This window comes from Camelus bactrianus, chromosome 13 (genome assembly GCF_048773025.1).
Source record: "Camelus bactrianus isolate YW-2024 breed Bactrian camel chromosome 13, ASM4877302v1, whole genome shotgun sequence".
In the NCBI taxonomy this organism is placed as follows: Eukaryota; Metazoa; Chordata; class Mammalia; order Artiodactyla; family Camelidae; genus Camelus; species Camelus bactrianus.
In genome coordinates, this window is record NC_133551.1 from 40,422,771 (window position 1) to 40,439,206 (window position 16,436).

General features: G+C 51.7%; 1 protein-coding gene across 3 annotated transcripts in view; it reads right to left on the bottom strand.

Moving 5' to 3' along the window:
• Positions 1 to 16,436, bottom strand: part of TCEANC2 (transcription elongation factor A N-terminal and central domain containing 2) — an 87,365-nt gene that overhangs the window by 19,021 nt on the left and 51,908 nt on the right. For 2 of the 3 annotated variants that reach the window (XR_012511264.1, XR_012511263.1), the window contains exons 6-7: positions 9,676 to 9,778; positions 68 to 322 (exon numbers count right to left, since the gene is read on the bottom strand). The gene's annotated coding sequence lies outside the window, so the exon portion shown is untranslated. Of the gene's footprint in view, positions 1 to 67; positions 323 to 9,675; positions 9,779 to 10,222; positions 16,026 to 16,436 lie in introns of those variants that run through there. The other variant, XR_006723710.2, reaches the window with a different exon arrangement.

Consider the following 16,436-nt stretch of genomic DNA (forward strand, 5'->3'; position numbering starts at 1 on the left):
CCCTTGGGGTCCTTCCCTCCAGGAAACATGGGCTTGGTTTTGGGGTGGCAGCTGGACCCAAGCTTACCTGTCCTTGTCAGCTCATCAGATGGGGGAGACGACAGCCCAGCCTATGGCCATCAGCTCCAGGTGTGTAGCTGTGTGTGCACAGAGTTGGGGGCCTGGACTGCCACTCTCAGCTGATGATCTTCAAGGGCCCCAGCACAGGGACCGGAGCTGTGGCTCTGGAGACGGACCACCCCAGAGCAAACTCGGGCTCCACAGCCTGCGAGCTGTGTGACTTGGGCGGGTAATATCATCTGTTTGAGCTCAGCCTTGTCACCTACAAAGTAGGGAAAATAATAGCACGTCCTGCATCAGCCTGTTGTGGGAACTAAATGAGATCATGCATGACAGGCCACACACAGAAGAAATCAACAAAACTCACTCATTACCATTGACCGAGGAGCCCAGGCAAACACTCTGGCCTAGAAACCCAAGTTCTAGGCCCCGCTTTGTCACACGACTTGCTGTGTGACCTTGAGGGAGTCCATTCTCCTCTCTGGCCTCAGTTGCTCTGTTTTCAAAACATGACGAGCATCACTGCCACCCCCGGCACCATCACTGTCACAGCTACTGAAGCACCCATATGTGAAAGAGGTTTAAGACGTGTCCTCTCATTTTTTTTCAAGATGTGTCCTCTCATTTTAAGCCACCTTGTGAGGCAGATATAAATTGCCCCCATTTTGCAGATGAGGAAACTGAGATTTGAGAGGAAAGTGCCATGCCCAAAGTCACATGGCTATAACATGTTGAAACTAGTCTGAGAGAGACAGTTCTTCCCTGAGCTGGGGGTACTATGCAGTGAGCAGGGGCCTCTTGGGACCCCAGACCAATGCTTTCAAACATGAGGGCTGTGTCTGACTGGGAGGGGACTGGAATGGTAGAGAAAGAAGATGTGCTCAGACACTGCCAATTCCAGCCCTCTGGGCAGCCAGCACGTTGATTATCCTGCGTGCACCGCAGGAAATGACAGTCTTTATGACAGCACAGTGTCACTAGAAGTGAAAGGGCTGGAATGATACCCATTAGCCACCCTGGCCCTGGGAGATTGTGGGACCCTGGGGGCATGGTGCAGCGGTCCTGCTCACCTACCGTTTCCCATTTTCAGAGGGTAGGGGGCTGTGGAAAGAGCCAGGCTTGAACCCCAGCTCTCTCGCTTTTGGCCATGTGACCTTGGGATGTGCCTTCCCCCAGCCAGGAGCTTTGGGTCCTCTGGCCAGCCTGTCCCTGTGGGGCCAATGTTAGTGATGAAGAAGCCCTTGGCAAATGGCTGGGGTGGCCCTGGGAAAATCTTGTCTGGTCTGCAGGTCAGACAGACCTGAGTTCATTTCCAGTCCTTTCTCTGACTCTCTGTGACCTTGGGCAGGTGGCTTAACCTCTCTGAGCCTCATTTCCCTCACGTGTGGAATGAGGATAGAAGGACCCCCCTCACGGGGTCACTTGAGGACTGAGAGAAAAAGGGAGTGCGCTCTAAACAGGGCCTCCATCTCAACCACTCGGGAGTTGGTACCTGGCGAGCCCTGGCTCAGGCAGGGGCTTCCCTGAGGCTGTCTCACTTCCCAGAGCTGGAAGGGTCCTTACAGGAAAACAAGTCCTCACCCGTCCCCAGGCGTCTCCCCTGCGCTGCAGCTGCCCTGGCCTCCCAGCTTCCCTGCGGATCTTCGATAGACCAAGGCTATTCCCACCCCAGCCTGTCTAGCTCCTGGTCCCCCTGTGTGGAGTGTCCTTGCACTGAGAATCCCCTGATCTGGCTCCTTACTATCTTTCTCTGCCCAGTGTCCCCCGACAGGTGTCTAAAGCCGCATCCTCGCCCCTGTCGCTTTGTGCCCCTCTGCTTTGCTTTGCCTCATTCATAGAATGAATCTCCTCTGAGGTGGTGTGAGGTGTGTGCTTGCTTTTGCCTGTTTGTGCTCGCTTCCCCTGACTGCGACAGCAGCCCCATGAAGGCTGTCTTCTCCTTGTCCACCCCTGCCAGAGCCTGGCACGCATGACCGCCAGGGAGCAGTTGTGGTTGAATGAGTGAACGAAAGAGGGAATGAGTGGATGGTTTCCAACTGCATTCATTCAACCTCACGTGTGCAGCAGTATTGGTACTTTTGTGCATTCTGAGTCAAGGACAGCTCCTGTGTCTTCCGGGTGCTGTGCAGAGATGCAGACTGGCTGGGACACGGCCCCTCCCTTCAGGAGCTCAAGTCTGAGGGGATGAGCCAGCTCTAAGGCTCACAGTGCTCAAAGGGTCCCTGATGCTGGGATCTGCGGGAACCAGCAGATAGCCCACTGAATTCAGGAATCTGAAGCAAGTTTAATAAAGGGGCTGTTTACAAAGGGGCACACAGAGTGCACAGAAACCACAGGGGAGAGTGCAGAACATAGGGCTAGTTAACAGTGGGGCTCCTTACCGTCCTCTGGCTTGAAGGTGAGGAGCAGAGACTCCTGCTTCCTGGAAGGACACAGCCAGCCAGGGGAAACAGCCCTCCGGTCTTCAGGAGGGTTGGCACCTCATTGGCTGAGCCCAGAGGGATGGGCATGGAGCAGGATGGGGAGGAGTGACAGTGGATCTGGAGCCACTAGCACAGAAATAAAGTCCTTTCTTCTCAAAGGCTCTTGGGAACAAGTCAGGATTAAACTTACTGATTCGACTTGTGTAAGTGCTAGAGGAGCCCAGAGGGATGACTCATGCCACAGGAGGCTCATCAGGCAGAGGGGAGGGAATGGCAACCAGGCACAGGGAACTGCATGTGCTAAAGCAAAGAGGCATGAAAGAGCATGCCACGACTGGGAGAGAGGAAGAGGGCTGGGGGCAGGGGCTGGGAAGGCAGGCTGGGAAGTTGCTATTTAGGGCACCTGGATGACACCAGCTGCTGCTCTCAGAATAACGATGGAAGCAGCCCCTGCGACCTTAGCTTCAGAGTGAAGCCCACTTGACCAAGAGGGCCAAGTGGCCGTTCTTTGATGTCATTGATGTCTTCTGGGGCACAGTCCACCACGTGGAAAGGCTTTTGATCTGTTGGCACCACGCTTACTGTTTGGGAGTAAACCAGCTTGGCACAGTGAAATGAATCCTGGGTTCATGTCTGTCTCTGCCACTTCCTGGCCAAGTAACGTTGGTCTGACAATCCACCAATTCTCTGGGTCTTCTCCAAGAGGCACTTCCCAGCACCCATCAGGAGCCAGGATTCCAGCCAAGATGCTGGGGTCCAGAGAGTAATGAGGCAGAGATGATATCAAGAGTTGGATTTGGGAGTAGGGGTCCCAGCTAGACTCTGCCACTAGCTTTCCATAACCTCTCCAAGTCTCAATTTCTTCATCTGTAACTTGGGAATAATTGTAGAAACATTAACTGAAATTTACTCTATGCTAGGCATGTTTCTAGATTTATTTTTTGCATTTACTTTCTCATTTAATTCTCTAAGCAGTAACTACAACTATTCCCCCTAAGAAACAATGGAGGCAGGATTCAACCCAAGCACTAGATCCATCTGGAGAGCCCAGAACTTACAATAGAGCAAGTGAGGGCAGTCAATGAGAATAACAGGTAACAACTGTAACTCACGTTTGTAGCTGTAACAAAATGCATGTTAGATGTTAATATTGAGCACTTTTTGTGCCTGGTGTTACTCTAAGAATCTAAGCCCTTTCTGTAAATTAGTTCACTTGATCCTTGTAATAATGCTGTGAGGTACGAGTTCTGTGATGAGTCCCATTTCACAGACGAGAAAACTGAGGCCCCGAAGTGTTGAGTAACTTGCTTGAGGTCACAGCTTATAGCTCTCATGAGGTGAAGGCTAATACCGACAGCAGGAATTGTTCGAGACACTTCATGCATATCAGCTTGTTTAGGTCTCTCGGGACAGGAGTTCAGGCAGAGAGGGTGGGTGTCTCACCCACAGTCCTATCACTAGTTAGTGGTGCAGCCAGGCCTCACATCAGGGGGTCTAGTTTCAGAGTCCGGCAGCACTAATGCTTCTGCGCCCACTGCCTACTGCAGAGACCAACTTGGTAAGTATTGACCAGTCCTGGCCTGAAGCTGCAAAATGATTGGGGCTCCTGAGGTCCCAGAGAGGCCCCAACAAACAGCTGCCTCATCACGGGTGCCTGGTCAAATGCTACTCCCAGTGAAGCCTCCCAGGAACTCATGACCACCGTGGCCTGCCACTCACTGAGCCCCCAGGCACACAGGTGCATCACCCAGTCTAATCATCACGACCACCCCCATTTTACAGACAGGAAAGCTGAGATTCACCAAAGAACTCAGCTCCTCTGGGGACTCTTTTCATGAAACCAAAACCACTTGGATTCTCCCAGGTGGTCTCCCTGCTGTTTGTGCCAAGAGGACCTTTTAGGGGTATTCATTCATGCCTTTGGGTGCCTGGCCCTGAACTTATGGGTGTTGGGGAGACAAAGAATGTGAGTGGTGTGGGTAGACCTGCTCCTAAACCAACAGTGACACAAAGTGGGTGAGCACTGAGGCCAGAAGAGCCCCAAGCTGCCTGGAAGCAGAAGGGCCCCCTGGAGACAGTGATGCCTGGGCAGGGTCTTGGGGGATGAGGAGGCATTAAACAGGTGAAAGGGGAGAGAGAAGGGGAAGGAAGGGCATTTCAGGCAGAGCACTGCTGGAAATTAGAAATTTGGGAGCCTCAAGGGAACCCCAAGTTCGCCAGGTGGGACAGCACAGAGTGGGAGGAGAAAGTGGAGGTGACAGGCCAGAAAGCAGGCAGGGTAGTTCCTGGCTGTCAAGGTTCTTCCCACACAGCAGCTCCAAGGCCTGGGCGATCACGTCAGCATTTGGTGCTACCAGGACCCATGGACTCTAAAGGGCTCCCCAGGTCATAAATCCTGTGCACTAGCTTTGGAGCTGAGGCCTGGAGAGAAGGTGACTGGCCTCGGTCACCCAGAGGAGCCAAATCACACTCAGGTCGCCTGACTCCAAGGACACACTGTGCCTGCAGCACAATCTCATTTCTCCTTTTGGGGTGTTTCCACCTGATTGCCATGGAGGGTACGATCAGGGCCCCAACCCTCGGGATTCCCCTGGCAACTCTGTTGACCAGGCCCCACCCCATCACCTGGCTGAGGGAGTTTCCCTGACTTTGAAATCAAACACAAACAAACCCCAAACAGACACTGCCCTACACCTGAGCTCCAGGTATTGGCAGCCCAAGCCTGTGGAGTGTACACACCTCTTGGCTGACACCCAGGAGAGGGAAGGAAGCTGTTTGAATGAAAACTCCCCTGGACGGGTGCCCAGCACTTCACAGTTTGCAAAGTGCTTTCCCCTAACAGTCTTTCCTTTGATCCTCACACCTGTCCTGAAAAGGTGGTGTTGCCCATTTTATACAGAGGGGGAACCTGAGGCCTGAGAAGTGCAGTGATGGGCTGTATCACACTGTGAGTTGATGACGGATCTGAGGTTAGAAACAAGCAGCCCCTGGAGGCTGCCCGTGCTGGCCCCGCAGCAACTCGTCTCTGATGAGTGTGGTGGGTAAAACCAGGAGCCATTTGGTCTGAGTGTGACAGAGGAGGTGCCACTGAGGTTGAGTCCTTCAAAGATGCCCGGCATTCACCAGGCAGTCAGGCGCGGGGAGACGGCGTGAGCAAAGGCCTGGAGGTAAGAAAGCAGGTGGACAGCTTGGGAGCAGGGAATCCTCCAGGGGGGCAGGGCACAGGGGATGTGGGGGTGTGGGGGTGGCACCCCTCCATCACAGGGGCCCCATTCTCCCTCCCTCTGTCTCCCAGCTGCCTCTCTCAACATCTGCTCTGCTGTCATTGTCAGTGCTCAGATCTGTCTCCATGTCACTCTGGAAGCTCCTGGAGGTCGAAGACCCTGTCTAGTTCGTCTCTGTGTCCTCAGCCTTCAGCACAGGCCTGGCCTGGTATGGAGATGGAGTCAGTGAATGAATAAATATGAGTAACTGAATGAGCCCACAGTGTATAAAGTAGCAGCTAACAGTTTTTGAGCACCACCCTTGTGCCACCAGGGGCTTGGCTGACTGCTTTCTACATGGAGCCTCTCTTTAATCCCTTGAGGCCTGTGCTACTACTTAATTTTTATTATTATCTTAATCTCCATTTTATAAATGAGGCACCAGAGGCACAGAGAGGTGAAGTAACTTGGGCAAAGTCACAAAGCCCAGGAATGTCTCTGGGATTCAAATCCAAGCCATAGGCTCATCTGAGAGATTCTGCACATGCTCTCAGGCACGTGGAAAGATGCCCTCCTGCACAAGCGTGTGTGTGCATGCACACACACACACGCGGATACAGATGTGCACAGCATGGGCACCCAGGCCACAGCCCCGTGCTCCTAGTCACCCCTCCTCCCCAGGGCTCGCTTACCCCCAGCAGGGCCCGGTGCTAGGCTGAGGGCAGGTGGGGTGGGAAGGAGTCAGTTGGGCTCTGAGCCTCTGGGATGCAGCTCCCTGTCCTTAGGTACCTCCAGCTCTATCAGGATTGTGGACATTTTTTGTTTACAGTTGCCCCTGTGTACATGATCCCTGCCACAAAGTGATGATTCCTTGTCACGAGGAAGCAAAGATTTCCCGCCTACCTCTGGCAAACCAGGCCCTGTGCCGGATCCTTAATAACAGTGTCACCCCCAGAGATGTTCCTCAGGGTGCCCAAGGTCAGGGGCAGAAAGGTAGTAAGGATGTAGGTGGGTTGAGCCCTCCAGACCAGTGTGTCCCTCACTGCCAAGTTTTTCATCAGGACTCCCAAGCCCCTGTAAGGTCTAATAGAGGACAATCAAGGCTCAGGGAACAGGGGAGGGACCAGAGAGGGGAAGGCCTTGCCTGAGGTCACACAGCCAGTGGAATGGGAGCTGGAAGCAGGGCTGGCAGTGGGAGAGGGTCAGAAGAGCATATTTCCATCCAGAGCTGAAACTGAGGCTGGCTGGGGGCCAGTCTGGAGGTTTGGGGTAACCCTGCCTGGACACTAGTCCTCTTTGCTAGCTCCATTTCAAAGCTGAAAGGGACCCTGGAAGGGAGGGGCCTGCTGGGTGCCGGGTGTCCAGACTAGGGCTGCAGTTCTGAGCAGCAGGGCGAGCTGGTGTGCGTGAGGAGGCCCTGGGCTGACTTCACGATGTGGCTGCGCAGGATTTCCCTCACGTGTGGCTGGGGCGCAGGTGCGGGGGGCTGCATGTTGCTGCGTGTGCAGGTGCATTTGCAAACATAAGTGTGTGTCTAACAGCGCCCCTGCTACACCCTCAAGCGTGCCCAACCTGCATTGCTCTGTGAAACCCCATCTCTTCCAGCATCTCATTTGATTCTCACCAAAGGGCTGTGAGGGCGTCATGGTGTGGGTTGTGGAGAAAGAGAGGCTGAGAAGGAAGCTAGGGGAGGGGCACCTGACTGCAGGAGTGTGCGTTCACATACAGGGGTGTTCCTCTGTGTGCACGTGTGTGTGCTCTGTCTCTAGAGGGGACCAGAAATAGTGCTCCCTGAGGTCCCTCCTGGCTCTGCCCAGCATGTTCTTGCAGGGATGTGGGGTTTGGGGTGTTTGAGGGCCTGTGTGGGTGGGAGTGTTGTGAGCATATACACGCCTGGTGAGCAAGAACTCCTGCGTGCATGGGAGGTGCGTCCAGGTGTCTTCCTCAACCAGACGGTTCCTGAGGGCCCAAGGCCTGCGAGTGGGGAGCTGGCCCAGAGGGTTGGCGTGAGGCTCTGGAAGCCCCTCTGACCCCTGACAGAGGCCTAGGCTGGTATGGGGCACAGCGCCACCTTGTGGGGCTGCAAGGAGGGTTCCGTGGCCTCACCAGGAAGCTGCTGGCCTCCTTGGGGAGGACAGTTGATGATGAGGGGGAAAGAGTGGCCTCGGGGACTTGGAAGGACAAACCACCCCGGGAGCCTGAACTGAGCCATGACATCTGGGTTGTGCTAGTTTCCCAGCAGGAAAAAGATTGAAATGCCTCCTGGAGGGTTTTCTCCAACTTCCTAAACCAGTACCCAATCCTTCTGGCATCCTCTTTCCCCTGACTCTTAAATCCTGTTACTGTGACTAGGGAAGACAGACACTGACCTTATCCTTAAAACTGGGGTATGCGCAAGGTGACCAGTTGTCCTGGCTTGCCTAGGTTTGCCAGGACTGAGGGGGTCCCCAGGATGTGGGACCTTCGGTTTTAAAATCACAGGAGTCCTGGGCAAACTGGACTCATTAGTCCCCTAGATGAGCGAGTGTGTCAAAGGGGAAACAGCCAGTGGAGTGGAGACAATTTCCCCGGAGCCTGGCTTAGTCTGAAGGGTGGAAAGGGGCCTCTGTGCCTTCACCCAGCAGGCTCTTGGACAATCTCTTCTCTCCTGGGAGTTTTGTTACCATCTCCCGGGTATTTGTTGACTCCCACTCTGGGGCTCCACCCAGACCTCTGTCCTGGGTTCAGTCCTGTCATCTGCTGCTCTGAATGACAACAGCTCCAGGCTGTCCCACAGGCACAGCCACCCCCGAAGCCTCAAATGGAATCCTTATGTTCCCGGGGCCTCCTCCTCCTCCTGTGTTCCTATCTCAGTGAGCGGCATTACCACCCACTGGTCACCCTGACAGACACCTGGGGCTCATCTTTGATCCCTCCCTCTCCTTCACCTCCCCATCCAGCCTGTCAATTCCATGTGCCACCATCTCTGCAGTCTGCTCCTGTCTCTCTCATCCTCACTGACACTACACTTAACACTAGCCTCCCCTGGCCTCCCTGCCTCCAGCCATTGCCCTGAGTTCATCCACACCATGGTCAGACCATGGAGTCTGGACTCGGCTTAGGATGAGAAAGGACGTTGGCTTGGGCTTGGTTCCAGGTTCTAGGTCCTCAGAACTCTTGCCGTGCTCATCTGGGGACACGCATTCTTACCTACCCTGCACTAGAGGGACTGTGAGGGAGCCATTTCTGTCCTTCGGGGACTCTGTCTGGGCAGGCTGGCCATGGCTGTCTCAGGCCCCTCTACTCCATCCTCAGACTACAGCTGGGGGTCTTCCTGCTCAGGGCCCTGCGTGGCTCCCCACTGGCCTCAGGATGAAGTTGGACCTCCTCAATCTTGTCCACAGGGCCCTGATGACCAGCTCCCATCACTCTCAGAATCACACTTCTATCCATTGCTCTACCTGTACCCACTGTGCTGCTGGTTTTTTCTGTGCTCGGCAGAGAATGATGATGAAGTGTATATAATGATGTGTGTGTGTGTGTGTGTGTGAGTGGTGTGTGTGTGGTGATATTTGCATATGTGAGAGTTGTGATGATGAGGTGTGATGATGGGGATGGTGTGTGTGTTGGGGACGGAATAAGGTTTTCAACCTAATTCTCACATCTACTTCAACCAGAGTAGTTCCGCTTGTATTTGTTTCATGGGTTGGAGTTCCTTATATGACTTCATTTGTGAGGAGGCTTCTGCAGCTCTGAAAGGTTTTTGAAGAATCAGTGCTCTAAGATGACTCCTGCTCTCTGCTCCTCCTCCGTGCCAAGCGGGTTCCCATCTTGGCTCTTTGAGGACCTCCATCTCTGTCTGCAGAAATGCTGCCCTCTCAAACGCCCCTACCTCCAAGAAGCTTCCGGGGCTCAGTGGCAGGGACGGGGTCGCTCCGTCTTCTGTACACCCTGCCCTTCATCTCTACCTTCCTCTGTTCTTGTCTCAAACACCCAACCCGAGAGCTTACCGCCTCAGTAATCTCCACGCTGACATTCTCCCTTTCTTCTCTGCTGACTCAGAGATGCACAGAGATGAGCAAAACCTGTCAGACTTCTCCTGCAGCTCACAACCTGGGGGGAGAGGGGACAGACATAAACAGATGATACTCTGTGACATCAGAGTGTCTTATGATGGAGGGGAGCCCAGAGGCCCTGGACCAGGGACTGGGGAAGCAAGAAAAAGTCTCCCTAGAGAAAATAATCCCAAAGCATACTTTTAAATGATGAAGCATGAGCCTGGAGAAGAAGTGGGGAGAAGTGTCCCAGACAGAAGGAATAGCACGTGCAGGGGCCCAGAGCATTAGAGGAAATGGTTGGCTTGTATGACCAACTATAACTGGTGTATGGAATAAGGAATGTGTGGGAGGAGCAGCAGGACGGAGGGCCTGAGAAGTGGGTGGGGAGACGGGTCATAGAGGACCTTGGGTGCTGAACTGTGGGGCTGGAACTGAATCCTAAGAAAAATGGGGCCCTTACAGGAAACTGAAAAGGTACTGACAAGGTCAGATTTACTTAAAAAAAATGTTTATTGTGGTAAAATACACATCACATAAAAATTTACCATCTTGGCCATTTTTAAGTGCGCAGTTCATTGGCATTAGGTTCTTTCACGTTGTTGTGCAGCCATCCCCACCATCCATCCCCCTAACTCTTTTCATCTTTTAAATCTGAAACTCTGTACCTATTAAACAAGAACTCCCTATTCTTTCCTTCCTCCAGCCCCCGGCCACCACCATTCGGCTTTCTGTCTCTGTGGTTTTGGCTACTCTAAGTACCTGATATAAGTAGAATCATACAATATTTGTCTTTTTGCATAATGTTCTCAAGTTTACTTCACTTTGCATAATGTCCTCAAGTTTCTTCCATGTTGTAGCATACTGCAGAATTTCCTTCTTTTTTTAAGGCTGAATAATATTCTATTGTATGTATACACCACATTTTGTTTATCCATTCATCCATCCATGGACGTGTGGGTTGTTTCCACATTTTGGCAATTGTGAATCATGCTGCTATGAACATGGGTGTACACATATCTCTTCAAGACTCTGATTTCAATTCTTTTGGGTATATATGCAGAAGTAAAATTGCTGGGTCATTTGGCAATTCTAATTTTAATGTTTTGAAGAATCATCGTATTGTTTTTCACAGCAGCTGTACCGTTTTACATTCCCACCAACAGTGCACAAGGTTCCAATTTCTCCACATCCTTGCCAACACTTAATTTTACTTTTTATTTTTTTTGGATATGAGCCATCCTGATGAGTGTGAGGTGATATTTAAAAAAAATAATTTATTGAGGTGAAATTCACATAACATAAAATTAACCATTTTAAAGTGAACAATTCAGTGGCATTTAGTACATTCACAACGTTGTGCAACCAACATTCGAATCCCAAGCATTTTCATGACTCCAAAGTAAAACCCCTTATCCATTAAGCCATTTTCCCCCATTCTCCCTTCCCCCACCCTCTGGCAACAATCAACCTGCATTCTGTCTTTATGGATTTATCTATTCTGGACATTTCATTTATGGAATCATATGATAAGAAGCTTTTTGTGTCTGGCTTCTTTCCCTTGGCTTAATGTTTTTGAGGTTCATCAGTGTTGTAGCATCTTTCAATACTTCATTCCCTTTATGGAAGAATAAATTCCATTGTGTGTATAGTGGTCCACTGATATCTGCAGGGACTGGTTCCAGGACCTCTGTGGATACCAAAATGCGTAGATGCTCAAGTCCCTCATATACAATGGTGCAGTATTTGCATATAACCCATGCACGTCCTCCTGTATATTTTATTTTTTGTCTTAATTATTTTTTTCATGCTTCATATATGCTTTTTTTCCTCCTATATACTTTAAATCATTTCTAGAACCTATAACATCTAATGCAATGTAAATATTTGTAAATACAGTGGAAGTATTATGTAAATAGTTGCCAGCCCTCAACAAATTTGAGTTTTGCTTTTTGGAAACTTCTGGAATTAATTTTTCCTGAATATTTTCCACCCACAGTTGGTTGACTCCATCGATGAGGAACCTGTGGGTACAGAGGGCCGGTTGAATTTCCCACAAATTGTTTATCCATTTATCTGTTGATGAACATTTGGGCTGTTTAGGTTTACTTTTCACCCCTCTAGCCATGTCCACGCAATGGTTTGGAGGGGACAAGCCTGGATAAGGAAGATTGGCTGGGCTGTGCCAGTGATGCAGGCCTAGGGCGCTGACCATGGAAAGACAGAAGGGCTGCATCTCTTTAGAGGGCAGATAGTTTTAAAGTGCTGGAGGGAGGAGTGAAAGATGTCTCCCCAGTTCATCGCCTGTGAAACAAGCCATAGGGGAGGAGAAGTTCGAGGAGAAGATCATGACTTTGGTTTGGACCTTGCAAGCCTGAGTTGCTTGTGGACCATTAGACGTAAATGTCCTCCAAGAGGTTTGAGGTGTGGGTCTGGAACTTGGGAATAAGGTCTGAGCAGAAGATTGGGGTTTGACAGTCATCAGCCTGTAGCTGAGATTAACAGGAGGGAGTGGGGAGGTGGGAGATGGAAGGGTGCTCAGAACAGGACCCTGAGGGTTTGGTTATACTGTGTGCTCTGGAAGGTGGGTCCTGACCATCTGGCTCACCACTGAGTCACCAGGCCCAAGCACAAAGAAAACAGATAAAAGTAGCCATGTAAATCCTAGCTGAGTGAATGAAAGGGTCCACAAATTCCAAGACCTAGGAAGAGAAACCAGGAGACTATGTTATTGGAAAAAAACAAGAGGAATGGGTTTCCAGGATGAAGTGGTCAGTGGTGCCAGCATTGCAGTCATCATTCTGGGTAAGAACCAACAGCCCTGATTTACATCTGGGAATGAGGAGAGCCGTGGTGAAGCTGGAAGCCAGGGTCAATGCCCAGTGAGTATGGAGTCAGACTTGCAATGGGACAAAGTCAGGGTAGTCTGGAGAGCCCTTAGAGGAGAGGTGCTTGGAGCGGAGAGGGCAGGTGAGCTACAAGGGCTCATCTGGTCAGCAGAGGCCCTGGTCAGGAAGCCAGGATTCCACTGAGTGACTTGCTGAGTCCCCTCCACTTTCAAGCATTTGAACGGCCGCTCTTGGAGAATCTGCAGTGACTCCACTGTATCTTCATTAGCTGCACCCCCACACCCCAGACCCTCCCCAGGAGCCCCTCACTTGGGGCTGTGACTCAGGTCCCTTGGCTCTGTTGAGGGAAGGGCTCCCTACCTTGGGGAACTCTGATGTTCCCCTGTTTTTAAGTGGCCCTGGGAAGGAGGCAGGTAGAGAAGGCATAACTAGAAATTTCCAACTGCTCCATCAGAGTTTCCAGGACTCCGTAATAGTTTTCTTTCCCTTCTCCAAAGCTGAGATTTTTCATAAGCCCCTGGCACATCAGATGGGAAGAGGGAAGGCATCTGGGAGAGGCTGAGAGAGCCCAGGAGCACCTAAGTCAGGAGGACTGGCCTTGCATTCAAATGGCTCACAGGACCCCCACCCCACCTGCCTACTAGCCTGGAGGAGACACCCATATCGGTGATGGGAGCTCTGAGGTAACAGTGAGGATGCCAGGGCTTTGGGTCTGGCTTGTCTATTTCCTTGCTGAGTGACCGCAGGCTAGGGGCTCCTCTCCTCCAGGGCTATTTCTTGTCTCTACCATGGATTAACTTGACTGCCTGCCTAATGCCCTGACATTCTAGAGCGCCAAACTGCTGTATAGAAACCAATGCAGACACAGAACAACACAGCAGATTCCAGCCGGTGACTGGCAGATACACACCCCAGCTCCCTCACCCCTTGACTGGGACAACTTTGAGACACATTCTACACTATCCAGAATTCCGTGGTGGAATTCTTGGTTATCAGAAACTTGCTTGAGAGTACCTTCTTACCCTTCTTACCCTTCCTGTCTTATCTTCCAACATGTCTACAGGTGCTTCCTCTTGTCTCGAATCCTTGTTTCAAGGTCTGTTCCTGGAGGAACCTGGCCTCAGGCAGTATAATAATAATAACTGTCATTTACTGAACACCTACTATGTGCCAGGCTTCATGTCTATAGACCTCATGTGATCCTCCTGACAACCCTTTCAAGTGGGCATTATCACCTCTTTGTCACTGTTGAGATGGCTCAGGTTCAGAGGGGAGGTAGCCTGACCAAGGACTCTTATCTGGGAAGCTTTCAATCCACAAGGGGGACCCACTCCCTGCACTTGGTAGGACTGCGTGTCAAGGATCCCTCCCCAGGGGCCCAGCCCCAATGGCTGGTCACATCCAGAGCAAAGGCAGTGTGGGGCACTTGTAAGCCCTGACACTGTCCCCACAGCAGGCACCATTAACAGTGGCAGCAGTGGCCCTCCCTTCAAGGACGTCACTAGTTCAGGGTATCGATGAACAAGGAGCCCGAGCTGTTGAAGGATAGGCAGACAACTCATGGTGACAGCCACCAACAGGCTGGTTTGTGGCTACTTTCGGGGATTCCCAGGAATAACTGGAGGGCCTTTTGAGAAGGGTAGGTTACTGCTTATGTAGAAGGAGGCTCAGAATCATTGTCTTTTGGACAAAAATGGGACTCCACTTTGTCATCGCAGGTCAGTGAAGCTGGGCAATATTTGGGCTACATCCAATACATTCTTAACATATTTGTGTGGACAGGGTATGGTCTTTGTTTATGGAAGTGCAATGTTTTAGCTTTACGTTTAAGTTTCAAAGCATGTTTCCAAAGTAAATATTTTTGTTACATAAAAAGAAAGTTATCTGGGTAATAATGAAGTCACACACTCATGTATAATAAGCTCCTCAGGGGCCCACATTAGTCTTCACACTGGGCCCATTTTCCCTGGTGGCAGCTTTGACTACCTCCCCATTTCTGGCCTCAGTTTCCTCATGTGTGACAAGCAAGGCAGCTGAATGGGTCCCAAGCTCTCTGAGGTCCCAGGTTTGACAGGGCCTGTGGCTCTCCCTCAGGGCCACTTGGCAAATCTAGGCAGGTTCCTGCCCCCACCTAGCCTAGAAGCAGATCTGTAATTGAGCCTGCAGGGTCACTGTGACAGGCACAGCCTGTAAATCTCAGCTGGGGAAGCAGCCCAGGGAGATAAATTGTACTGCAGCTCACTCCTTCCTGGCTCTGGGGGTTAACCTGGAGAGAGGGGAGCTGACAAAGCTGTTCTCCATGGATTAGACACTCAACAGGATGGGGGCACGAGGACCCAGGCCGCCGCTGGCAGGCCAGGAATGGTTGCAGAATGCTGTTTGCTCCTCGTAGCCCATGAGCACAGGATGATTTAAGCAAAACAGTGACTTGGTCAGAAGAATGCAGTGTCATGGAGTGCTTACCCGCCTCTTTCCTCCCGTGGATTCTAAGGCCGGACTCGTGTCTGAGTCCGCCTGGTGTGCCCAGCACAGGGGTTGGGAGAGGGCAGGCAACGCTGAATACAAACAGCAGATAATAACAGTGAGACCTAACACTGAGTGCTTACTCTGGGCCAGGCCCTGTGCTTAGTGTTCTACGTGTTTTATTTACACCTCACAACGGTGCCAGAAGGTACCCTCGTGAGGTAGTTGAGAACATATCTCATAGCACAGAGATATTAAGTAACTTGCCCAGCATCATTCAGCTAGTTGGTGGCTGAGCCAGGATTTAAGCCATGGTTTGGCTCCAGAGCCTGGGCCCTGGATCACTCTGCACAATGGTCCATACAGTAGTGATGACAACACTGAAAACTTACTGTGTCAGGCACCTGTCCCAGGGACTATAGGAGGAACTGATGAAGAATGGCAGGAGTCTCCCAGACAGAGGGAACATCAGGTGCAAAGACAGGGGCTGAGAAAGGTCACTGCCTGTTTGAGGAACGAGGATGCACTTGGAAGACAACGGGGCGAGCTGAGAGACGAAGAGGAACAAGGGAGGCTTCTTAGCCAGGAAACGGGAGTTTCACAGGGTAAATGCCGGCTTTTGACTGGGCTCCTTGATGAGGCAGGCGAGGCTGACACCCAGGCACCTGGAGGATCGTGGCAGCTTCGCTGAGGGGGGAGGCTGGCTGCTCAGAGGGGCCTTGAATGCGTGTCGAACCATCAGTCCACGGCCCTGGGCTTGGCACCTGTCTCTGCCACTCACTGGTGGAGTAACCTCAAGGGAGTCATGGAACCACTCTGAGCCACCAGATTTTCACTTGACAAATGAGGACAATGAGGCTGGTCTGCCTTGCAGGTCTGTTAGGAGGGTTGTGAGAGTTCTGCAGGAGCTGCCATCATCACATCTTCATCTTCATCCTTATAAGGTGCTTGGCTTCATCTGGGGACAATGGCGGCCAGTAAAAGGCTTTCTGCCTGGTGCAGGAAGGTTGGGTTAGAGAGGTCATTCTGGAGGTCAGTGTGGCAGGGGACTGGAGGGGAAGAGCGAGGAGGGGATGGAGAAGGATTCTGTGTGTGACTTCCACACCTGGCCCACTTGACCTCTCTGTGCAGGACCCTCAGCCACGCCTTGGACTCACCCAGCAAATGAGAGCTGTGGAGGGTGAGCCCTGGAGTGTGGCAGGGAAGCAATCGCGGCTGTAACTAACAGAGCTTTTCCTTATCCACTTGCCCAGGGCGGTATTTATGCTAATCCTATTCCGAGCAAAAGCAACTCAGACTAATAAAAGCAGTGCCTCTGCTCTGGGCTCTGCACCATCTGTCAGTCCCACTAGGGCTGAGCTCTTCCCGGGTAGCGCTGTCGCACCGCGGGGCTGCATGGGCCCT